General features: G+C 35.7%; 1 pseudogene; it reads right to left on the reverse strand.

Moving 5' to 3' along the window:
- Positions 1–947: 947 nt before the first annotated feature.
- LOC149557165 (nicotinamidase 1-like) lies at positions 948–26581 on the reverse strand (annotated as a pseudogene).

Genomic DNA, 26581 nt, shown 5'->3' on the forward strand with positions numbered 1-26581 from the left:
TTTCTCATTGAAATTTTGACCAACTTGTAGGTGGTCAAAATTTCAACAAATAAATTCATCAAAAAAAAATTCCTCCGCCAACTCTAACTTTTCATTTTTGGTCAAAATTTTGATCAATTCTTTGTCTCGAGAATTGGTCAAAATTTTGATCAATTCTTTGTCAAAAAAATTGAAGAATAGGTGGAAATTTCAACCAATTCTTGGTAGATAACTTTCAAGAATTGGTGGAAATTTTGACCAATTCTTGGTAGAAAACTATCAATAATTGGTCAAAATTTGCACCATTTGTTGGTAAAAAGCTTTCAAGAATTTGTGGAAATTTTGACCAAACTAAGTTGTTTTAAAAAAAGAGAGTGGGTGAATCCCCCAACAAATGCCTAGTAATGCTTCTAAAGTAATGTTGTTGGCATGAATGAAGCATTAGAATTCATTGAAGAAATCATGGAAGTATTTAAATATATGATAACTTGAATTAACTTGAATTAACTTGGACCTGAGAGAGTTCAATTGAATTAACTTGGAACACTAAACATCAAATATCATACAAATCACTATCCATAGCTATGTTTTTATGTAAAAGTATCTCCATGATGATGCCTTTTATTTAACCTGCCACAAACCATAGTGTATAGGGACATCCAAAATGCCTCCATGTAAAAATGACAAATTAGCTAAGAACTAGAAATGATCAAATTAGAGCTCCTATAAAAAAAAAATGGTTGAAAGCTAATTTTTCCCACAAAATTTATCATCAACAACTAATAGACTAGGAAAAGATACATCTAATGTATGATTTTTAATCACACCACTTGATGCAACAAGAGTTGTGGAAATTACAAAGAAAGAAATGAACACATAAAACATATTGGATTCCAAAAAATATTAGGAAACATCTCATTGTTGTCTCAATATTCGCACCAAAACAATAGAAAATGGCTTTTGCATACCTATGGATGGGCAAATCCAACTTCAATTTTTTTTATAGTCTCAATAGGAAGATCATAAGTTACACATCCTTGAGAGTATACTCCAACTTCCTCCAAAGGTGGAATAAAGCCATGATTTCTTGTAGATAGAAAAATTGATACAAAGTCTAGAACACATACATCTGTACATATGCCTACAACTAATACTTGGATTGACAAATGTCACTAGCATAACAATAAAAACCAAAGGAAAAATGTATATGAAAATCTTAAAATATCTCTAAAACAAGAATCAAGAAAAGAAAGGAAGAAGAGGCCAAGTTTTAGAATTTCTTTTAAAATTTGTATATCATCAAAATAACTTTAAAAAACCTTTGGACTACTCCACATTACCATTGGGATATCAAAGCAAGTATATTCAGCACTTTGGATGATATTAAATTTTACCTATGCTTATTTAAATTTAGTCTAGCTATCTCTCATAGACTACCATGATTAGGAACAAACTGATTAAAACAACATTTGAGAACACTTGTTGACAAATTTGAATAGTTGGACTATTTTACATGAGGTGAAACAAATGCTAGAAGGAAATACAAAATGAACTTACCATACCATCAAAAACTATAATAATCAAAGAGTAAGAATTCAATACAAGAATCAAAATGGAAAACTTAGAAACCTACTACTTGAATATCATTGGCTTTCACCCAATCAACAAATGCATTGGAGCCATCTTTTTGAATGCAACCAATAAAGCCATTTATGTAGTCTTTGTGCCTTATGACAATATTTGGGTCCTTCTCCAACCATTCAAGGGCTGCTAAGCATTAAATAAAAAATGTGAATTAGCTTAAGAGAAATTATAACAATGCACCCATGATTCTAAAGAAATAGATTCATTGTGTCTTGAAGGGTTAGTCGAATATATAAGATACATAGCTCTCAACCAAAAAAAAGAATAATGATGTCATACAAGTCTAAAATATATAAAATGTTAAATAATCTATCTTGTTAGAATTAGTCATCACCAAGATGCTTAAACAATACTTCAAATGTTTCCATATGACAGTTTACTCACAAAGCTAAAGAAAATCTAGTTAGAATATGCAAATAAACCAAACCAAATATTTTCAAACCAATCAAAAGTTCAAAACTATGAAATACTAGTAGAGAACAATTCAAATAGTAGCAAAAACTTTTTTTTTCAACAAGAAAACAAATTCTGCAATATTAATACTAAAAAGCTATATCAAACCTGGAACAAGATTTGCTTCATCAGTTCATACTATGCAATGAGGAGGATAAGGAGGCTCTAGCTTATCTAGATAACATGCATCAAGAAATGCAAGCATTGGCCATTTTTAAGCACTAAATTCTCTGGCCAGCTTCACATTCTCTTCCACCACAACATTTATCTATTGATTGGGGTGTTGGGGATCCTGCAAGAAGGAGATCATGCTAATTTTCATTCTTACAAAAGATATAATAAAAATTTCATTAGGTAAAAAGTAGAAAGTTTATTTGAGACTAACATAAAATGAAATTCTAAGCATCATAATCTTTCTCTAATGTAATAGGATTATTTCAAGGTATGTTTAGTAACAACATAATATGAAACTGTTATAATTGTCTACAAATTGATAACTTGAAAATGTTGGCTTTCTACAAGTTCTATTATTGAATTATTCCTAAAGTCATGTTATCATGATTTTTGCACTTCTAAATAATATAAATTCTTAGTAGTCCTAAAGTTTTATGATTGTCAATTGTCCATACCACAAATTCTCAGAGGGGGGCCAAAGGCACAAAGGAGGCAATGCCGACAATCCATGTTTTATATGACAAAGTTAAATGTTTATTGAGCTATTATTCAACTGATTCAACTTTCAAATCAGTCAATGAAACATCTATTAAATAAGTTGTAATGCACACAATTCTTTTTATACCATTAGGTCTAGTATAATAAAATTAAATTAAAAGTAATTCACTCACTAATCCAATGTTCAATCAATATAAGGAAATTAATGTTGTCTCACATTTATTAGCAAGAAGTTGAAAGGAAGTATTATCATCAACTTTTCTTAACTAGATAAATTCTATACAAAATGAATACAACTGCACACCATCTACAAGTCATGCACCATCTACTCATTTTATAGATATGTGACTGATTATTTCCTAAAACAATCATTAAAGGAGATAAATAATTCCTTACAAAACAAAACAGAAAAATAAACAAGAAGGATCAATTTGATGTAACCTACAGAATGATCCTCTAACTAATGGACTTACCCTATTATTTAGATAAGCTCAGTATTTGTGTTTAATTCTTCCATTGTAACATATTAGGTCTATAATTTCTTTTCGGCTAGAATTAGATGTGCATAAATTTTTAATTTTCATACAAAGATAGAAAGGTGTCAATTTTCTTGAACAATTTAGTTTATAAAACAATCTTTTAGGTATTCCCTTTGTCATACTTCATATCATGTAATTTAGCCTAATGTCGTATAATATGTGAACATCTGAATTTAAAACTAAATTTTATAAGTAGAAAAATTGATTAGTAAATTGTTGTACAAAATTGTGAGTGATTTGATATAGGAGATACAAAAGTTAGAATTCTAGATAGTACTAGATCTATTCTATATAGCTCACAACTATACAGCCTCATTAAATGATTTTTCTAAATTCTTGTAAAAGTTTAGTTGCCAAACAACCAAATAATTCCTTGTGTTGACTACCTGAGCCTATATTTTTTATTATGTATTTTTATAGTCCTTCAAAAACTTCAATCATTCCATCAATTGTTAGTCATAGTAACAGTTTTCAACTCCTATCATGGTGATAAAAGATAAAGTGGAATTAATTGGTTGCTGGAATGTTCATAGAAAAATAAAAGAGTATGGATCAACACTGATGGTATTCATTGAGTTGAAAATGAGATAGTAGTGTCCTACATAAAAGCAGATGTATTGGTTCCATCTAGCAAAGAACATGATATAGTAGATGTATTGTAATTTTTAAAGGTGGATGTGTAGGAGTGGTTATCAAGCACAACTAGAAATCATGTGGGCTCTATCTACACAAGTTTGAATCCTACTATCCACACTCTGCTATGATTTTGAATTTTTGTGGCATGTCATGATCCGCTAGCTATAATGTGGGGTCTTGGTTCAAGTCAATAAAATGGCTCATGTGCTTGTTATTTGGAAGGATCCAATAGAAGAAATGTTGAAATTTTAAAGGATCCAATAAAAGAAAATTTGAAGGATAAAAACGAAACATATATAGATGAGAAGTAGAGTAACTGTAGTTGATTCAAAACGTGTTCAAAATTTTTAGGTCATCAATATTTGGAATCACACTCCAATTGATTCTCGTGCGATTTAAATCATATTCTTGCCAAGAAATTTCCCACCTAAAAACTAGTGATTAAAAATATAAAAGTCCCCTACCTCCATTTTATTTCCCCTATTTTGGTTATTCATTAGAGTTAACTTGATTTCCTGCAATTACACACTATTAAGGATCAAAGTTAAGCACTTAACAAATGTCAAAGAAATAATGAACATATGGAGATGTTGATCACTTTAGTGCATGAAATGACTTACATCTAGCGCCTGAGAGAGTCCAGGTGAATTAACATGGAACATCTTCTCAAGATTAAAGTAGAAAAAAAAGGTTTCTGATGTCTAAAAGTAAGTTGAGTGCGTGCATTTGAAATAGGGGGGATGGCAAGATGATGTCCCCACATGGGTATAGGTTAGAACAGTTGGAGTAATAGGTTAGAACATTTGGAGTAATACTAGCCACTTTCATGTTTAGAACATATGTCAAGGCCCTACCTATTTCACCAATTTCACAATGGGCATCAACCAGATAGTTATAGAACACAACCAATAGTGAGCAACAATTAAAATAAGTGTACAAATAGCCATACCATGCCACATTTTGTTGCAGTAATTGTACAACTAAGGATTTTTTATTTTCCTTATTTAAATTGATAATGCAAGTATACTTTAAGAGTTTATGTAGCTTGAAAAACATGAAGGAACTATTTTTAGAATTTACAAAAACAACCAAAAATATATGCACCAAATACATATTTAGTGTGAGAAAGTTTAAATAAATATTCTACATCTATAAACATAGAAGCTTACCAAACATTTATTAGTTTCAAAAGTATTAGTGTCATTGATGACATTTTAAAATTCAATATTCAATGAGCTATCTAAAATTCAAATTCAAAATATGTATTAAAATAATAAGGATCCAGATCCCCATAAATATTGAGACATTTGATCTTTGTTAATAAAAAAGAAGAAGAATCAAGTCACCTGGATCGATTCCATCAACATTTGGTAAGTGCGATGGAACAAGGATGGTTACAACTTTAATGTGCACATTGCTGCATTCACCATAAATGTCATTTAAATTACAATATTATAATGAGAGTTGATGAAACAAATTATCAAACAAACAAAAACAATCTACAAAGAGATTGGTGAATAGCATATGCTAGTAATGAAAAGGTTTCACAAGCATACATAAACCATCTAGAGTATAGACAAACTAACTTGAAAGCAAACCTTTAGTACACTAGATGTATATTCTAGAATGGTGAATTTAGGAATGTTAGATCTAAGATTTGGACATTATTTGAGTCTACCACCTCAACAAGGTGAAGGTGGGTATGACTTAGTGTATGATTATGGTACCAATTCCACCAAATAGATCCCTACCCATGAATAGTACCATTGTCACCTATGAAAATGAATATGTGAAGCAAAATATTAGAAGTATTATAAACTAACTAAACACATATAAAAACTTTGAACTAATGGGATCCACAACCATCTAATAATAGCACCTTTTGATAGTTGATTGTTCATTCTAAGCAAGAGGGTAAATTAAGCATTAGTAAAGATAAGATTTCATGATCTAGAATTTAAGATCGTACTATAGATTTAGTACATCCCCACCTATTATTACAATATCTACCACATTGAATACAATTATAAGGGCATTATGAAATCAAAAACCACAGCAAATGAACATGAATTATGTTCGAGTAAGACCATTCTATTTGTTGGAGTTTTATTATGATGTTAAAATAGTGCTAAAACTACTAAGCGACAAAAGGCTTAATACCTAGATATCAGTACATACACAACCTAAAGAATAGCCAATTCTCATTATCACTTGCATATGCAAAGTACTAGGACCCAACTTCAACAAAACCTTAGACGGTTTTCTACTCTTTTGGCTCTGTAAAAACCAGGGCGGGTGTACCTCGGGATGGTTCAAAGATGGAACAATTGTATGAGAATTATTCTTAGTTTCATTTTGATTCTCATCTCTAAATCCTCAAACATATACGTAAATCTTACCGAATTGATAAACACATCCCTTGAACAGATATGGCCAAGAAATCTTCTATAGCTCTGCAGATGTTTCCAACAGCAATGGCTAAATGAGGCTAAAACAATCCGTGCAGGCAAGTGCTGGCCAACTTCGAATATCTTATAGGAAATAAAAGTAAAAATTGATTTTATGATGTACTTTGAAAAAACCAGTCATAATATACTTCTCTTTTGGCTGAAATACTTTCGATTAGTGCCTAATCCATTGGGGATTCAGAGTATATAGTAAATTCTTAGATCTAATTTGTTGCTTTGCAACAAATTCTTATCAGCAATTCTTACCAAAATTTATCATTCGAAAACCCTTTTAACACCTAAGCAACCTCATCACATTCATCAGAGCCTTTATTTAATCCATTGAATTAACAGCAATAACAAATGGATGTACAACCTTACTATATTTCAATCAATTGCATAAGCTTTTACTCACACAACATCAAGGTAGCTAAGTATTTAAAAGGAGACAAAATTCAAAAAGAACAGATATGGGGACAGTTCATAATTTGTATTCATTTCCTTTGAAAATGGTATATCCTTTACAATAGACCCAGAAAGACCTTCAGAAAAGAAGCACAGTTCTTTCTACATTCATCTATATCTCAGAAATTTTGACAGAAAAGTATACTACAAACTTGCTTTCCAAATGTTTGGACCAAAAACAGAATTAAGCACAATACTTAGTAAAAATAGAATTCAGACCCTTCTTTAGCCTTGGGATCTCACTTAAATAGTGTGAGATGCAACAAGCTTTAGGCTAAAGAAGGTGACAGGTGTCCTTCTTTAGAAAGACAAAAACAAAAATAACAGAAAGGTTAATTACAACAACATTTCTTGGCGGGTCCCTTTCTGTTATGCTTCTTAGTTGTTGTGATCTGATCTTACAATCATTCTTCATCTTTAGAGTACATACCCATGAGGTCTGTAAGTGATGTATCATCTTCTATTACCTGCAAACTTACTTTAACCTGGGGATTTTCCATGTCATCATTGCCGATTACAAAAGTAACTATTACTCTTACATCTTCTTCCTCATTATCTCCTGAAATCTGTTCACTAAACTAATTCTTCCATCTATTAAAAGTATCATCATCTAGCCAATCAAAACTTAGGGTTTCTCTTTGTATCTTTATCAAAGAATTTGCATTTTCCTCTAAATCATCAAATTCTTTTCTTATAGCAGTATAATAAAATTGTACTTTTACCAGCTCCTCGTTTGTCTTTGCCCAAAACCAATGGCCAGTCTCACTGATGATGTTTATTATTCTGTTATCAAATAATTCATCCATTTCCTTTTTCCATTTTTCTTTTTCCTTTACTGTATCAACAGATTATAAAGCACAAGGAAATAGAGTGAATTTTCCAGCAAGATATTTTGAAAAACAGAGTATCAATTTTCTCTGTAAAGAATCTCTTTCATTCTCAAAATTATCTAATTTATTCAATAAATCAAAAATCTTTTCAACCTCATGATAAGGCATTTGGACTGTAGATATACATATAATTGTAACATCATTATTTCTCTGTCTCCATTTCTGTGCAAGAGAATCTAGTCCATCCTTTTCTTTATTCAACTCATCCATGAGGGTTACAATCCTTGTCAACTGATCATAAAAAGTTGACCATTGTATTTTATCCCTCAAAATGTCACACCTTGCTTCCATTTCTCTTCCTGCTGATTTCTAAATTCTATCTACCACTCATGTAATTTGGTTTTTTCTGCTTCAAATTCCTCTGCAATATAGAATTGGGGTCTTTCAGGGGTGTCAGGTATCTCAATAATAGGGGTTAATCCCATAGATGATTGTGGAGGATATGCAATTCTCAGTGTACTGGATTCTCCCACTTTCCTCTTTCCAAGTACCTTCTCCAATTGAGATACCCTGTTTTCTAGCTCAATTCTACTTTTTACCTCTTGATTATAAGCATCCACCACTATTTCATATTTATTGTGCATATCAATCATTTCCTTCTCTTCTCTTTCTGCAGTAGCCAAGGCAAATTTAGAATAATCCACATTCATGTGGGCTACCTGTACATTTGAAGTATCAGCAACTCTCCTTACAATGATACTCCCTGTTAGTTCTGAATCATCAGGCTGTGAAGAAGTAGTCCTGGATTCTCTTCTCAGGGACCACATAACAAGGGTAGCTTGATCATTGTTGAATGTTGTACCCAAGAATTCCTCTTTATTTGGATCTTGGAGTCCTAAATTATTTGATACAGAATTAAAAATTAATGCATCAGCAATATCCCAATTGGGCAATAATAAAACATTAGCATTTTTTACCATCTGTCTACCCTCATCAGGGGTTATATTTTGGAACTCTTGCACCATTTGTTCCTTTATTTGATTTTGAATGGAGGTCTCATCCGTTTCTGGATGTTCTGTTTTCATATTCTTACACCTTTGCTCAAAAATGTGCATGTTTACCCTCCACGCAAACTGATGGAAAGCCCTAGATCTTACAAAACTATTATCAGACAAAAAATGCTGACTGGCTTGTTCCAAAACAGGGTCCAATTCCCTTCCTCTGAAATCTGCTATAATTAATTCAAAACTTGGCACAGGAGGTTCCTGGGGGTTCCCTTCATCAATTTCTGCTTGTGTAACAAAAATTTCTCCTTGTGACCCCATTTGTTCGAATTGCTTATTGGTGAGTTGTTCTTCCTCAATTCTTATTGGGGTTTGAGAAGGTGAGTAACCTTCATCAGGGGATTCTTCCTCCCTTATTATTTTTCTTCTTTTGGGAGAAGGTTCAGGGGGTCTTTCTTCCAGGACAGTACTGGTGGATTCAACTATCTATTTTTCTTTGTGTACAATGGGCACCTGCTGCCGAACAATAGTATATCCTGTCTTCTTTCGTACCACCAGTGGACCCATTCCAATGTTGGGGGTGAAACCCAATTTTCTCATGACCTCTCTGGCTTTATCTAGAAAAGAATCAATAAAATGTTGTTTCTTCTCATTCATTACTTCCATTATCTCAGAGAAAGTACTCATGAGCTTATTTATCTTATCTGCATTGGTTGCAGCATTACTAAGAGGACTGTAATCTTTGTGAAAACAATTAATGAATTCCAAAACTTTTGAATAAAATCTCCATTTCTATTTCTTTATTTCTTTCTCATGGAGAGAATATTCATTTCTTATTACATCTTTAGGAAAATAGAATTCATGCTGAACTGGACGAAGCTTGATTCTAAATCTAAGAGCAGAGTTAAAGAAACCTTCTGTATCACAAAAATGAGCATGAGACACTGCCATCTTATATTGATCCAAAATTTTGTGGAGAAAAATCCACCCTTCTTTAGTTATCACAAACTGGTGGGCTATAGTGCAAGTAGGAAAAATTGATCATGTCCCCCTTTTGTGCAAAAAGGCCTCCTCCACTCCTCCCAACTACCACAAAAATTCAGCTATCCCTACCTTTAAAGGTACCTGATAGGGTAGTACATGGGGTGTTCCTTTGAATCCATAGACCCTAATGACAGTTGAGACTGAATATGGGATAATATCACCCCAATTATGTGAAACTTTTAGATTATGGGGTAGGTCCATAGGCCTAACAAGATGCATTAACGCCATAGGAATTCTGGGATTATCACTCAATATGAGGCATCTTAGTTTGGAGGCAAATTGCCTATCAAATCTAACAAAGCTAGCATTTTCTACTTCCCAAGTCATGTCTGCACTCCATAATTGGACTGGCAGTGCCTCCCCCTCTTGTTCCCTATTTAAAACCATTTCTTTACCAAAATAAGTGGCCCCTTTAAAAAGAAACATATGCATCAATAAGGAGTACTGACCCCAAACCTTTTCCACCTTGCCCTTTGCAATCCCCACCAATCCCTGGTGAATCTCATTAGCCAAGTAAGATGCAAAATCAAAAATTATTTCCACACCAAAAGAGGAGATTTGGGTGATCATATACATGAAGCTCACCGGAATAAAATCTTCTTCGCCCTCTCCGAAGACTCTGCACAGGGTCCTATATATCTCTACTGCCCTGGCATTAAAGCATGATTTCTTGAATGGTTCTTTAGAAGATGATGTTATGGTTGGGAGGCCTCCAATCGGACCTATGTGGGCTTTCAGTGCACCCTGTCTAACTATATCCCTTTTGGATATATATTCTTTTTCTAACTCTATCAAATTAATGGGCACATGATACATGGTGAGAGGTCCCAGACTGAAAACCTTCCTAATTTCCTCGGGACTGATGGTAACTAAAGCCTCACCATCCATTCTTCTCACTACCTTAGTGGCTTGGTCATAATTTTTTGCTATAGCTTCAAGCAGGTCAAAATCCATAAACACACTGGGGACAACAAGCTTTCCAAGATCAAAATTCCATATATTGGCATGAGGGGCATATAACTTCCTTTCCGCAAACCATTTTTTGAATAAACTCAAACCAATTTGAGAAGTTTGAGCATCCTAAACCCAATTACCCTTATCATACAATCCATCAGCTATCCTTAGCCTAGGGTTCAGTGAGGTTAACCTCTTAACTTGCACCGTTTCTATAGTAGACTCAGGAAGTAACTCAAGCAAATCATCATGCACATTTCTATCCAAGTAGTTCACTGCACCTATAAATCCCTTCTTCAGAGGCATCTTGGGCTATCTTTTTAGAACTTAAAAGCTCATGAAGATGATGGTAGTTTTACTTGAATTTTGTCTCAGTTCTCCTCTGTATTCTTGCAAATTTTCTGCGAACAGACAACTTGCAATTTTTATCAAACCTTAGCACACTTTTCTTTCAGTAATGGCTTCTGCACAAGAATGGCTCCAAATCTTTTCTCGCGTGAAATGAAACTGATGAAATCTCTCTGTATTATACTCTATTTTTCCTCACGGACGAAGCTTTCTTGTCTAATTAATACAGAGAGTGGCACTACATTTTTCATTTAAAACTACGCCGTCGATCTTCAAAGATCCTACAATCATGCGGTACAGAGAGAAAAACTAGGAGTTATATTTTCCATGTCAGTCATTTTACCCAATGAGAACTTGTCACGTACAGAATTCTTTCTTTGATGGTACTTATATTTGAACCCACTGACGACGAAGAACACGTGTCAGCATGTCGCTACTTCATTATGCATAAAGAACAAGCACCTTGCCATGGTGAAGCGGCGACAATCGTTGATCAGATCAAGAAATGATAGAAAGATATGCTACAGGGCTTCTTAAGAAAGAAGGCGACGGGCCCAACTCGCTATGTCACTATAATTATCTCCCTTGCAACTCTTCATAGCGAGGAGACGACATCCATTGATCACTTACCAAATCAAAGGTGAAGAAGAAACACAAGATCTCCTGATTTATATTTGCTATGTCGCATGGCTTAATAAGCATGCAACTTGTCATAGCAAGGTAGCGAGCTTCGTTGATCCACTTCAAGCTGACGTTTAGGATTTTTTGTACATTCAGTCAGATAGGTATTAATGAGAATCGGATCTTTGCATAGTTGGCACATGTCAAAATTTATCATAGTCATCTGTCATTCCACGTCATCAAAGATCTTGCCGATCTTTTACCACTTTACGAGGCCTCGCTAACTCACTAACGGTGAAGCACCTGAATTTTCTGATAGCGAGGTAGCGAGCTCCGGCACTTAAAAGGATTATGTGCCAGAAAATGCAAGGGTTACCCAGCAATCACTTCTATTAATTAAAACTGATTCTGACAACGGTATTTATGACTGGTCATGCCACCTTGTGTAATTATGATACAAGCAAGATGCAATGTCATCATTTTCAGATTTTCACGTGGCCTCGCTACTTCGCTAACGGTGAAGTGCCTGAATTTTCCGATAGCGAGGTGGCAGAACATCTGGAAAAACCATCATTCCAGCTCTGATGTCAGATATGCTAGTGGGTCCCTATCCCTTTTGGACGGTAACTTGCAAAGTGTACCTGCACAATAAATCATTTAATAAGCAAATCTCTAATCGCCGCATCTTCACTTTACGGTCCCGCCGTTTAAAATACTCAATACTCATTATCTCACTATACTTAATAAGCATGCAACTTGTCATAGCGAGGTAACGCCAACAGTAGATCTAGTCGGATCTGACAATTGGGACAAATAGGAAGAAAGGTAACCCGGGAGAAAGGAAAAGGAATATGACAGCATATTCGTCTCTTTTGAAAATTCAAAATTTCGCGCCTGAGAATTTATGAATAGAGATGATATAGGGTTTATATGACGATTATTTCTTATGGATGATTTATCCAAAACCCTATGCTTCACTTAGGAATAGAACATTTGACTTTTCTATGATTTAACTGAAAACTTTTACAACACACAAAAAGTCAGACCAACAGTGGCTCTGTCTGGGGATGATAGACTACTTGAGTCTATGCAAGGATTCAGAATCTATGGGAGAGTAGACCACACATCCGGTAAGGTGACAACTTCTTCAGAGAGCACAAAGCAACACACAAAAACAAAAAACCCAAACTGTACAAGGATTTACAAAAAATAGGACGACAGGAAACCCTAACTATTGTTCATGGAAGAAAATAAGTATTTTTTTTAAAGAAAAATACCTCTTCAAGAACTGTCCATGAACTGGCAATTCAAGAATATTATCAAATAGATCTTTGATTATGTAAGAATCTTCACCCCAAGCATTCTCAATGAAATATGGGCCTAACCAAATGGGATCAAATTTTCCATGTTTTCCTTTATCTTCAATTCTGGCGTTCCACATTAAGACTAGGTCTCCATTTTCAAATTTCTTGTTTACAGTTCTTTTATCATAGAGTGTTTTGACTTGCAACTGCAACTTTTGGTTCCTCAGAGATGCTTCTCTTCTGGCTTCGGTCAATCCTACCAATTCATCCATTCTTTCTTTCATTTCATCAGTAGTATCTTCATCATATGACTGGATGTAATTGTATAATCCCATCAAGTTTTTCTGGAGCATTCTAGCTTGAATTCCATACACTAAATCAAATGGAGCCAACCCAATTGCCTTCTTTACAATTACTCTGTTAGCCCATATTGCCAACTGTAACTTGGAATCCCATGCCCTTTTATTATTGTCCAAGGTTCTCTTAATGATTTTCAATAGGCTTTTATTTGTGGACTTAGCTTGTCCATTCCCTTGTGGATGATATGGAGCAGATGATGTTCTTGTCATTCCATATTTATCACAAAACTTGATGAACTCCTCAGACCTAAAACACATAGCATTATCTGTGACAATTCTTTGTGGACATCCAAATCTAGAAATAATATTATTCAATAGGAAATTATTTACCACTTTACTTGTTGCATTTCTGGTAGGGATAGCCTTTACCCATTTTGTAAAGTAGTCAGTAGCAACCAGAATCCAAGAATAGCTAGTGCTAGACTTGGGAAAAATTTCTCCTATGAAGTTCAGACCCCATTGTTGAAAAGGTGCTTGAGTTTCAACTGGCTTCAGTGGAGTATTTCTTGAGAATTTCAGCTTTCCAGCAAATCTCTGACAAGGATCACATTTCTTAACCATAACTTGAGCATCTTTGAGCAAAGCAGGCCACCAGAAACCAGCCCTCATTATCTTATGTGCAGTAGTTTTGGCCATGTAATGTCCTCCACATACTCCAGCATGCATTTCTTTCAAAATCTCTTTGGCCCTTTCTTTGTCAACACATTTCAACAGAACTCCCTCAAAGTTTCTCCACCATAAGTTATTTTGAACAATTACATACCTGATGGCTTGCAATTTAATACTCCTTTTTTCATTATCAGACAGATGGGGAAGAACTTCCATATGTTGCAAGTAATGTATAACATTGGTGTACCAGTCACACTGGTCCATGTCGCAGAAGTCAGCTCTGAGATCATCATTTACCAGGTTTATCTGATTAGCTTCTAGGTTAGTTTTGGCCATGAGTTTGGCCAAACCTTGACCTCTTACTAACTTAGTTATCTACATATCAATGTTAAATTCTTGGATTCTATTGATCCATCTACATCTCCTTCCTGACACTTCCTACTGAGAGAATATATCTTTAACTGTAGCACTAGGTACAAAAGCAATAATAGTAGCACCTACCAAATAACTTCTGAATGCTTTTATAGCCTTTACCAAAGCATATGCTTTTTTTTCATTTATTTCATACTTTAGCTTAGCATGCTGTAGGGATTTTCTGAAAAAGGCAATAGGCTGCTCATACCCTTCTTGATTTTTCTGTAATAAAACTGCAGCTACAGTATGGAATGATGCAAAAGAAAAAATATGCATGGGTTTTGCATAATCTGGGGTCCTCAACACTGGAGCATTCTTTATTGCATTTTTTATATCCTGGAATGCCTGTGAAGGTTCACCATTCCAATCTATAATAGCTCCTTTCTTGAGCATTTTTGAAATGGGTCTACTAATTTCAGCGAAATTGGTAACAAACCTCCTCAGAAAATTAACCTAGCCAAAAAAGGACTGTATACCTTTCACATTTTTAGGTTTGGGGACTTTATCAATAGCTATTACCCTTTCTGGATCTATTTTTACCCCATCCTTAGACACTATGTGTCCTAATAACTTTCCTTCTGTGACCCCAAACGAGCATTTCTTTGGGTTTAAAGATACCCCATATTCCAGGGCTTTTATAAAAAAAATTTCCAAGTGTTTGCAGTGATCTTCAGCCTTGTTAGAATACGCTGTAAGATCATCCTAGTACACAACCATAAATTTGTCAATATACTCATGAAATGATACATCCATGGCTCTTTGGAAAGTAGCTCCTACATTAATCAAGCCAAAAGGCATCCTCACATACACATATGTTCCCCAAGGGGTTGTGAAAGTTGTTTTGAACTGTTCACTTTCTTTTACCAGAACTTGATTATATCCATAAAAGCCATCCATCATTGACATCAATTCAGAGCCGGTCACTTGTTGTAACATGGATTCCATATTAGGTAAGCCATAATTATCTTTTAGAGATGCAATGTTTAGATTTCTAAAATCCACACAAAGCCTAATATCTCCTTTCTTTTTTCTCATAGGAACAAGGTTTGAAACCCAAGTGGAATGCCTAATTGGTTTGATTATTCCACCATCTCTCAGTTTTGTCAGTTCTTCCTGCATTTTTGGGGCAAGGGTAGGATTGATTGGCCTCTATTTTTTCCTAAAAGGCCTTACATTTTTCTTCGACTGTATGACATGCTGGAAAAGGTCCTCCCTATAAGCTTTAAGGTCATCATATGACCAAGAAAAAACATGCATGTACTTTCTAAGTAGGTCAATCAATGCTTTTCTGATTTGAACAGGTAGATCTTGGCCAATGTAAACCCTTTTAGGAAATTCATCCGTTCTCAAATTCATTTCTTCTAGCTCCTGGGGTTTGGGGTCATTTACTCCTGATTTTACTCTGTCTTGGTTATCAAAAATATTCTCCAAGACTACCAACCCCTTCGGCATCTTATTTGTTTTTAATTGCATGATTTCTTGACCAAAAATGGTTTCTTTCCTATTTATGGTTTCAATCAATCCATTGCAGTCCATCTCCTGACCATGGTATTTGTCCTCATTTAGCAAAAAATTTGTAATATCTTTGTCATCTTCAAACACCTGCCAATTTTCAATGTTGTCAGGTATAGGAGGTCTGTTTTGGACCTTGATCTGGGAGATTCTTGCAAATGATATTTCTTTTGGTTTGATAGCTACATTGGCCAGAAGATCAGCCATTTTATTCTGGGTCCTATCTCTCCATGAGATCCCAAATGCATCAAAGAATTCTATTTGATCCTAGACTGCATTTCTATATTGTTTTAATCTCCTATTTTTTGAGGAGTGGGTTCCTTTGATCTGAGAGATGATCAATTCAGAATCCCCTATGACACACAATTTCTTAATTTTGTGGTGTGTGGCCACTTTGAGTCCTAGCAGCAATGCTTCATATTCAGTGATGTTATTAGTGCAGGCAAACTTCAAGGTGAATGAATACCTGAAGGTGTTATTTTTAGGGGACACAAAGACTACACCTGCCCCTGCACCCTCTTTAGAACTAGCCCCATCAAAGAACATTGTCCATAATTTTGGTGAATTCATGCAACATTCAACCTCATTTTCAATGATAGCGGGCAATTTTTCCACTTTCTGAATAATTAATTCAGCCCTGAAAGAATTAATCCCATTGTCTAGGAAAAAAGTGGTATCTTTGTCAATTTCTTCACCTAAGATGTGGTTAACCCTTGGTTCCCTATTTACCCTGATAGCTTTGTCCCCTATATGGAAGGTGGCATAAGTAAGGTCACATTGTAGGCTTCCCCCCATGGTAGCACTCCATTTTTTGGAAAGTAGCATCCCGTAGTGTGGAGGTATATCCACCACAAGGACAGACATGGTTAATTCTACCTCAGGAAATGCAGCCAGTCTGAATGGTAAGGCATTTATAGTACCTATTACTGGAACCTCTCTAGCATCCATCCCTTGGCATCTACCTTGCTTAGTATCCACCTTCAATCCTAGGGCTTCCATTACTTTGAAAGGCATTATAGTGTTGGAAGCTCCAGAGCCTATCATACAATTTTTTAAGGTTTTCTCTTTTATGATTAGACTAAGGAAAAAAGGATCAATATCTTCTATGAATGCAACTGATGAATCATCTAAAAACATCTGAGGAATCTGGGATATAATACCATTGTCCTCTATTATTAATGGGGTCTGTTGGGCTACAGCTTGATCATCAATACTATTGTTGTTTTCTATTCCACCCAACCATGACAAAGCCTTATTCTTATGCTCTTCAATTCTAAAAAGCTCAGACAAGGGCACTTTCACAGTAATTTGAGATAACATGGCAATCATATCAACAGGTTCAACCACAGTAGGTTTTACAATAGTACCTAGAATCGGAGTCTTTTGAGTAGTAAGCACCACTTTTTGCTTAACAACATCCGGTTCTGATTTTTCTAGTTGCACTACTGTCTTTGTTGCTTCACCTATCTGAAATTGAACCTTCTTCTTTGGTTCCCATTTCTGACCCTTGTTCTCCTTGATCTTAGGCACATCTATACTGACTTTCTTGTGTTGATCATTTGTCTTATGAGTGGTGTCTTTGATGAACACACTAGATGGCCTTCCTGCATCATTATTTATTACTCTATTTCTCAAATTATAATTACTATGGACTTGTGAAATCATTTCGACTATAATTCTATCAATTTCCTCCTTGGAGGGGATTCTTAGATTGGTGAGACCTATGTCAGAAAATGTATTGCATACCTTATCTATATCATTCTCTTCATCATCTAAAAATATTTGCTGATGATGTAACTGGTAAGCAATTCTCTGGCTAGTAACATCATTCTCAGGTTCTTCTGAATCAGAATCTATCAAATCATCACATGTGTTCACCATATTGCAGCTTATATCATCATGGTTTTTCTCTTTAGTTTCTTCTTCTGCTTGCACTCCTTGAGCTTGGGTGAACGACTGGGCAATAGCACAATAATCAGCACAATGAGGTGATTGGCATATAATGCACCATGGTACATCATCATTCATATTTACAGTGTTCCTTTGCAGGGGGTCTGGAGTACCCTTATCTTTCATATTTTGGGTCTGGTTGGGAACTGGTTTACCATCTTTCCACTGAGTGGTGTAAGGGTAATTCTGCATCCTAGGCTATCTATTGAAATTGTTGTTATGCACAGGGGTTCTCTCAGTAACATTTGGCTTATTGAAAATAGTGGGATTCATCTTCTTGAGCATTTCTAAAACATGGCCTATAGTAGGTTCTTCAGGCTTTTTTCCTATGGGAGTTTTGTCACCCTCCCTTTTATTATTATTCTTAGGATTGAAAAGCTTAGGATCATCCCTCCTCTCTAGTTTTCCAGATGCCTTTCTATTATTTTCTATATTCACTGCAACTCTATAGGCATCTCTTAAAGTTTTAGGATCCTTATCTCTCAGTTGGTAGGCCATTTTGCTATCAAAAGCATTGAAATAGGTTGTGAGACAGACGTCTTCATTTAACCTCATAAACTAAAAAAATTTGTACATCCCCTTTTGAAATCTCACATTGAAATCGAATGTGGATTCATTTGGATTCTTTTTTATATTGTTGAACTCATTCAACATGAATCCTGCATTAGTATTGTCCCCATATTGCTCTTTGAACAATTTCTCTAAATCACTCCATGAAGTAATACTATCATCAGGAAACCTCTTGAACCAATCCCTTGCATCCTCTGTGAGTGAATGCACAAATAATTTCATCACCATGTCCTCATGTTCAACTTCATAATCTTTCAGCATGTCAATGAAAATTCTCAAATGTTCTTCACCAGTAACAGCATTATTTCCAGAAAACTTAACCACTTTATCCCTTAAATCAAAAGATATGGGATGGGGGGCACCAGGAATACTGGCAAATGATATTTGTCTATATTTTTCGAGGTATATAGGTTTCTTTTGGAAACCAGGAACATTAGAAGTACTAGTCGTATTAGCTTGACTCAAGGGAGCAGCTTGGGACAGCTGTGGTGGGACAAATGGGACTTGAGTGCCAATATTCGAAGATGAAGTAGGAGCAGATTGGGGTACTCTCTGAGTTGGGATTATAGGACCAGTAACTGGTGCAGGATTTGTAGGTGGGATAGACAAATTAGGCCATGAATTCAATGCAGAATTAGACTTTATGAATTGGATTTTTCTTCTGGTTTCTGCAGCCTGAGCTTCATTTTCAACCTTCTCAAGTTCTTTTGCAAGGTCTTCCCTCTCCTTTCGAACCTTCTCTAGATCTAGATCTAATTTAGATATAGAGGGTTGTATAGGTTTGCTAGGTATGGCTTGAGGCTCATTTATTTGGATTCCTATAGCCTTGCCTTTCCCTTTATCTAGAACTGTTCCAGTGGGCTCTATCGGATCAACTTGAATGGGTTTATAAGCTTGAACTTGAGCAATAATTGGTTCTTGCCTTTGATTTAGGCATTTCTCCTGTTGTTGAACTTTAGCTCTTAGATTATCAACATCTCCAAAGACATCCTGATGGAGAGTGGGGGTATTCTTTTTCAATTTTTTATTTTGCTCTTTCAAAGCAGCCATCCTTCTTAGCAGAGTATCTCTTTCTATTATTGCATCCAAAGTGGCTCGCTCCTTCTCCTTTTCAAGACGGATGCGTTTAGCTTCTTCCTCAGCAATCCATTTCTTCAAAAATCCTATTTCAGATTGCACTTCTTTAGAGTCAGTAGAGGTTGCCTCGAAATCAGCAGGGTCATCTAGATCTATAAGGTTTGGTTCCATATACGGGGCTACTCTGGGATTAAAAGGGTTATCAGATGAACTCCTAAATCCTAGCCTACAATTTATATCCGCTACAGGCTCTGGTCTTAATGAAGCAATTCCCATAGTAGATACGTCTTTGTCTTGAAAAACTCTCTCATCTGGTAATGGGGTACTGAAAATACCTCCTAAGAGTCTTGTATTTTCAAATTCGGAGCTAAGCGAAGATGACTCTCTTGCTATTATTGGTTGATAATGGGAATTTACAGAGGAATTACCTCTAGGCTTCCAAGTAGGATTTGGATCTATTCTTTTCTTATTTTGGTTCTTCCTACCACCTTGGGGTAGATCAGTATACATTGATACATCGGGATTGGCTCTCATGTAAGCCCTTGTGTTCTTTCTCTTGTCAGCCATATTCTTCTTTTGTTACAATAAGCACTAGCTTCAAAACCTTGACTGAGTCGCCACCCTCTTTCGGAAAAAATATAATAACACTTTTACTGACAAAAAGAAAACAATACACAAGTAGGAACAAAAATATGGCACAGACAGACCAATCACTGATGTTGTAAGACTGCAACTCTTGCTTGTTAGATAAGACACTTGAATAAGCTGGATGCGTCAGTGTGTAGCAATGGTACTTGGGTTATATCTCCTTTTAATCCTCAAGGTTTGATACTAAAGATTCCCTTATAACCACGGGCAAAATAAAGATCACACGACACACACGTACTCAGTAAGACTAAAGACAACTGCAGTACTTTTTACAGATGTGTTAGACATTCCCCAGTAGAGTCGCCATTTTGTTGGAATTTTATTATGATGTTAAAACAATGCTAAAAATACTAAGCAACAAAAGGCTTAATACCTAGATATCAGTACATACACAACCTAAAGAATAGCCAATTCTCATTATCACTTGCATATACAAAGTACTAGGACCCAACTTCAACAAAACCTTAGACGATTTTCTACTCTTTTGGCTCTGTAAAAACCAGGGCGGGTGTACCTGGGGATGGTTCAAAGATGGAACAATTGTATGAGAATTATTCTTAGTTTCATTTTGATTCTCATCTCTAAATCCTCAAACATATACGTAAATCTTACCGAATTGATAAACACATCCCTTGAACAGATATGGCCAAGAAATCTTCTATAGCTCTGCAGATGTTTCCAACAGCAATGGCTAAATGAGGCTAAAACGATCCGTGCAGGCAAGTGCTGGCCAACTTCAAATATCTTACAGGAAATAAAAGTAAAAATTGATTTTATGATGTACTTTGAAAAAACCAGTCATAATATACTTCTCTTTTGGCTGAAATACTTTCGATCAGTGCCTAATCCATTGGGGATTCAGAGTATATAGTAAATTCTTAGATCTAATTTGTTGCTTTGCAACAAATTCTTATCAGCAATTCTTACTAGAATTTATCATTCAAAAACCCTTTTAACACCTAAGCAACCTCATCACATTCATCAGAGCCTTTATTTAATCCATTGAATTAATAGCAATAACAAATGGATGTACAACCTTACTATATTGCAATCAATTGCATAAGCTTTTACTCACAGAACATCAAGGAGCTAAGTATTTAAAAGGAGACAAAATTCAGAAAGAACAGATATGGGGACAGTTCATAATTTGTATTCATTTCCTTTGAAAATGGCATATCCTTTACAATAGACCCAGAAAGACCTTCAGAAAAGAAGCACAGTTCTTTCTACATTCATCTATATCTCAGAAATTTTGACAGAAAAGTATACTACAAACTTGCTTTCCAAATGTTTGGACCAAAAATAGAACTAAGCACAATACTTAGTAAAAATAGAATTTGGACCCTTCTTTAGCCTTGGGATCTCACTTAAATAGTGTGAGATGCAACAAGCTTCAGGCTAAAGAAGGTGAAAGGTGTCCTTCTTTAGAAAGACAAAAACAAAAATAACAGAAAGGTTAATTACAACAACATTTCTTGGCGGGTCCTTTTCTGTTATGCTTCTTAGTTGTTGTGATCTGATCTTACAATCATTCTTCATCTTTAGAGTACATACCCATGAGGTCTGTAAGTGATGTATCATCTTCTGTTACCTGCAAACTTACTTTAACCTGGGGATTTTCCATGTCATCATTGCCGATTACAAAAGTAACTATTACTCTTACATCTTCTTCCTCATTATCTCCTGACATCTGTTCACTAAACTGATTCTTCCATCTATTAAAAGTATCATCATCTGGCCAATCAAAACTTAGGGTTTCTCTTTGTATCTTTATTAAAGAATTTGCATTTTCCTCTAAATCATCAAATTCTTTTCTTATAGCAGTATAATAAAATTGTACTTTTACCAGCTCCTCGTTTGTCTTTGCCCAAAACCAATGGCCAGTCTCACTGATGATGTTTATTATTCTGTTATCGAATAATTCATCCATTTCCTTTTTCCATTTTTCTTTTTCCTTTACTGTATCAATAGATTCTAAAGCACAAGGAAATAGGGTGAATTTTTCAGCAACATATTTTGTAAAACAGAGTATCAATTTTCTCTGTAAAGAATCTCTTTCGTTCTCAAAATTATCTAATTTATTCATTAAATCAAAAATCTTTTCAACCTGATGATAAGGCATTTGGACTGTAGATATACATATAATTGTAACATCATTATTTCTCTGTCTCCATTTCTGTGCAAGAGAATCTAGTCCATCCTTTTCTTTATTCAACTCATCCATGAGGGTTACAATCCTTGTCAACTGATCATAAAAAGTTGACCATTGTATTTTATCCCTCAAATATGTCACACCCTGCTTCCATTTCTCTTCCTTCTGATTTCTAAATTCTATCTGCCACTCATGTAATTTGGTTTTTTCTGCTTCAAATTCCTCTGCAGTATAGAATTGGGGTCTTTTAGGGGTGTCAGGTATCTCAATAATAGGGGTTAATCCCACAGATGACTGTGGAGGATATGCAATTCTCAGTGTATTGGATTCTCCCACTTTCCTCTTTCCAAGTACCTTCTCCAACTGAGATACCCTGTTTTCCAGCTCAATTCTCCTTTTTACCTCTTGATTATAAGCATCCACCACTATTTCATATTTATTGTGCATATCAATCATTTCCTTCTCTTCTCTTTCTACAGTAAACAAGGCAAATTTAGAATAATCCACATTCATGTGGGCTGCCTATACATTTGAAGTATCAGCAACTCTCCTTACAATGATACTCCCTGTTAGTCCTGAATCATCAGGCTGTGAAGAAGTAGTCCTGGATCCTCTTCTCAAGAACCACATAACAAGGGTAGCTTGATCATTTCTGAATGTTGTACCCAAGAATTCCTCTTTATTTGGATCCTGGAGTCCTAAATTATTTGATACAGAATTAAAAATTAATGCATCAGCAATATCCCAATTGGGCAATAATAAAACATTAGCATTTTTTACCATCTGTCTACCCTCATCAGGGGTTATATTTTGGAACTCTTGCACCATTTGTTGCTTTATTTGATTTTGAATGGAGGTCTCATCCATTTCTAGATTTTCTGTTTTCATATTCTTACACCTTTGCTCAAAAATGTGCATGTTTACCCTCCACCCAAACTGATGGAAAGCCCTAGATCTTACAAAACTGTTATTAGACAAAAAATGCTGACTGGCTTGTTCCAAAACAGGGTCCAATTCCCTTCCTCTAAAATCTGCTATAGTTAATTCAAAACTTGGCACAGGAGGTTCCTGGGGGTTCCCTTCATCAATTTCTGCTTGTGTAACAAAAATTTCTCTTTGTGACCCCATTTGTTCGAATTGCTCATTGGTGAGTTGCTCTTCCTCAATTCTTATTGGAGTTTGAGAAGGTGAGTAACCTTCATCAGGGGATTCTTCCTCCCTTATTATTTTTCTTCTTTTGGGAGAAGGTTCAGGGGGTCTTTCTTCCAGGACAGTACTGGTGGATTCAACTATCTGTTTTTCTTTGTGTACAATGGGCACCTGCTGCCGAACAATAGTATATCCTGTCTTCTTTCGTACCACCAGTGGACCCATTCCAATGTTGGGGGTGAAACCCAATTTTCTCATGACCTCTCTGGCTTTATCTAGAAAAGAATCAATAAAATGTTGTTTCTTCTCATTCATTACTTCCATTATCTCAGAGAAAGTACTCATGAGCTTATTTATCTTATCTGCATTGGTTGCAGCATTACTAAGAGGACTGTAATCTTTGTCAAAACAATTAATGAATTCCAAAACTTTTGAATAGACTCTCCATTTTTCTTTCTTTATTTCTTTCTCATGGAGAGAATATTCATTTCTTATTACATCTTCAGGAAAATAGAATTCATGTTGAACTAGACGAAGCTTGATTCTAAATCTAAGAGCAAAGTTAAAGAAACCTTTTGTATCACAAAAATGAGCATGAGACACTGCCATCTTATATTGATCCAAAATTTTGTGGAGAAAAATCCACCCTTCTTTAGTTATCACAAACTGGTGGGCTATAGTGCAAGTAGGAAAAATTGATCCTGTCCCCCTTTTGTGCAAAAAGGCCTCCTCCACTCCTCCCAACTGCCACAAAAATTCAGCTATCCCTACCTTTAAAGGTACCTGATAGGGTAGTACATGGGGTGTTCCTTTGAATCCATAGACCCTGATGATAGTTGAGATTGAATATGGGATAATATCACCCCAATTATGTGAAACTTTTAGATTATGGGGTTTGTCCATAGGCCTAACAAGATGCATTAACGCCTTAGGAATTCTGGGATTATCACTCAATATGAGGCATCTTAGTTTGGAGGCAAAGTGCCTATCAAATCTAACAAAGCTAGCATTTTCTACTTCCCAAGTCATGTCTACACTCCATAATTGGACTGGCAGTGCCTCCCCCTCTTGTTCCCTATTTAAAACCATTTCTTTACCAAAATAAGTGGCCCCTTTAAAAAGAAACATATGCATCAATAAGGAGTACTGACCCCAAAACTTTTCCACCTTGCCCTTTGCAATCCCCACCAATCCCTGGTGAATCTCATTAGCCAAGTAAGATGCAAAATCAAAAATTATTTCCACACCAAAAGAGGAGATTTGGGTGATCATATACATGAAGCTCACCAGAATAAAATCTTCTTCGCCCTCTTCAAAGACTCTGCACAGGGTCCTATATATCTCTACTGCCCTGGCATTAAAGCATGATTTCTTGAATGGTTCTTTAGAAGACGATGTTATGGTTGGGAGGCCTCCAATCCGGCCTATGTGGGCTTTCAGTGCACCCTGTCTAACTATATCCCTTTTGGATATATATTCTTTTTCTAACTCTATCAAATTAATGGGCACATGATACATGGTGAGAGGTCCCAGACTGAAAACATTCCTAATCTCCTCGGGACTAATGGTAACTAAAGCCTCACCATGCATTCTTCTCACTACCTTAGTGGCTTGGTCATAATTTTTTGCTATAGCTTCAAGCAGGTCAAAATCCATAAACACACTGGGGACAACAAGCTTTCCAAGATCAAAATTCCATATATTGGCATGAGGGGCATATAACTTCCTTTTCGCAAACCATTTTTTGAATAAACTCAAACTACTTTGAGAAGTTTGAGCATCCTGAACCCAATTACCCTTATCATACAATCCATCAGCTATCCTTAGCCTAGGATTCAGTGAGGTTTACCTCTTAACTTGCACCGTTTCTACAGTAGACTCAGGAAGTAACTCAAGCAAATCATCATGCACATTTCTATCCAAGTAGTTCATTGCACCTGTAAATCCCTTCTTCAGAGGCATCTTGGGCTATATTTTTAGAACTTAAAAGCTCACGAAGATGATGGTAGTTTTACTTACTTGAATTCTGTCTCAGTTCTCCTCTGTATTCTTGCAAATTTTCCGCGAACAGACAACTTGACAATTTTTATCAAACTTTAGCACGCTTTTCTTTCAGTAATGGCTTCTGCACAAGAATGGCTCCAAATCTTTTCTCGCGTGAAATGAAACTGATGAAATGTCTCTGTATTATACTCTATTTTTCCTCACGGACGAAGCTTTCTTGTCTAATTAATATAGAGAGTGGCACTACATTTTTCATTTAAAACTGCGCCGTCGATCTTCAAAGATCCTACAATCATGCGGTACAGAGAGAAAAACTAGGAGTTATATTTTCCATGTCAGTCATTTTACCCAATGAGAACTTGCCACGTACAGAATTCTTTCTTTGATGGTGCTTATATTTGAACCCACTGACGACGGAGAACACGTGTCAGCATGTCGCTACTTCATTATGCATAAAGAACAAGCACCTTTCCATGGTGAAGCGGCGACAATCGTTGATTAGATCGAGAAATGATGGAAAGATATGCTACAGGGCTTCTTAAGAAAGAAGGCGACGGGCCCAACTCGCTATGTCACTATAATTATCTCCCTTGCAACTCTTCATAGTGAGGAGACGACAGCCATTGATCACTTACCAAATCAAAGGTGAAGAAGAAACACAAGATCTCCTGATTTATATTTGCTATGTCGCATGGCTTAACAAGCATGCAACTTGTCATAGCGAGGTAGCGAGCTTCGTTGATCCACTTCAAGCTGATGTTTAGGATTTTTTGTACATTCAGTTAGATAGGTATTAATGAGAATCGGATCTTTGCATAGTTGGCACATGTCAAAATTTATCATAGTCATCTGTCATTCCACGTCATCAAAGATCTTGTCGATCTTTTACCACTTTACGAGGCCTCGCTAACTCGCTAACGGTGAAGCACCTAAATTTTTCGATAGCGAGGTAGTGAGCTCCAGCACTTAAAAGGATTCCATGCCGAAAAATGCAAGGGTTACCCAGCAATCACTTCTATTAATTAAAACTGATTCTGACAATGGTATTTATGACTGGTCATGCCACCTGGTGTAATTATGATACAAGCAAGATGCAATGTCATCATTTTCATATTTTCACGTGGCCTCGCTACTTCGCTAATGGTGAAGTACCTGAATTTTCTGATAGTGAGGTGGCGGAACATTCGGCAAAACCAT

The sequence above is a fragment of the Cupressus sempervirens genome, chromosome 5 (genome assembly GCF_028749045.1).
Source record: "Cupressus sempervirens isolate cs-2001-9-10 chromosome 5, ASM2874904v1, whole genome shotgun sequence".
Taxonomy (NCBI): Eukaryota; Viridiplantae; Streptophyta; class Pinopsida; order Cupressales; family Cupressaceae; genus Cupressus; species Cupressus sempervirens.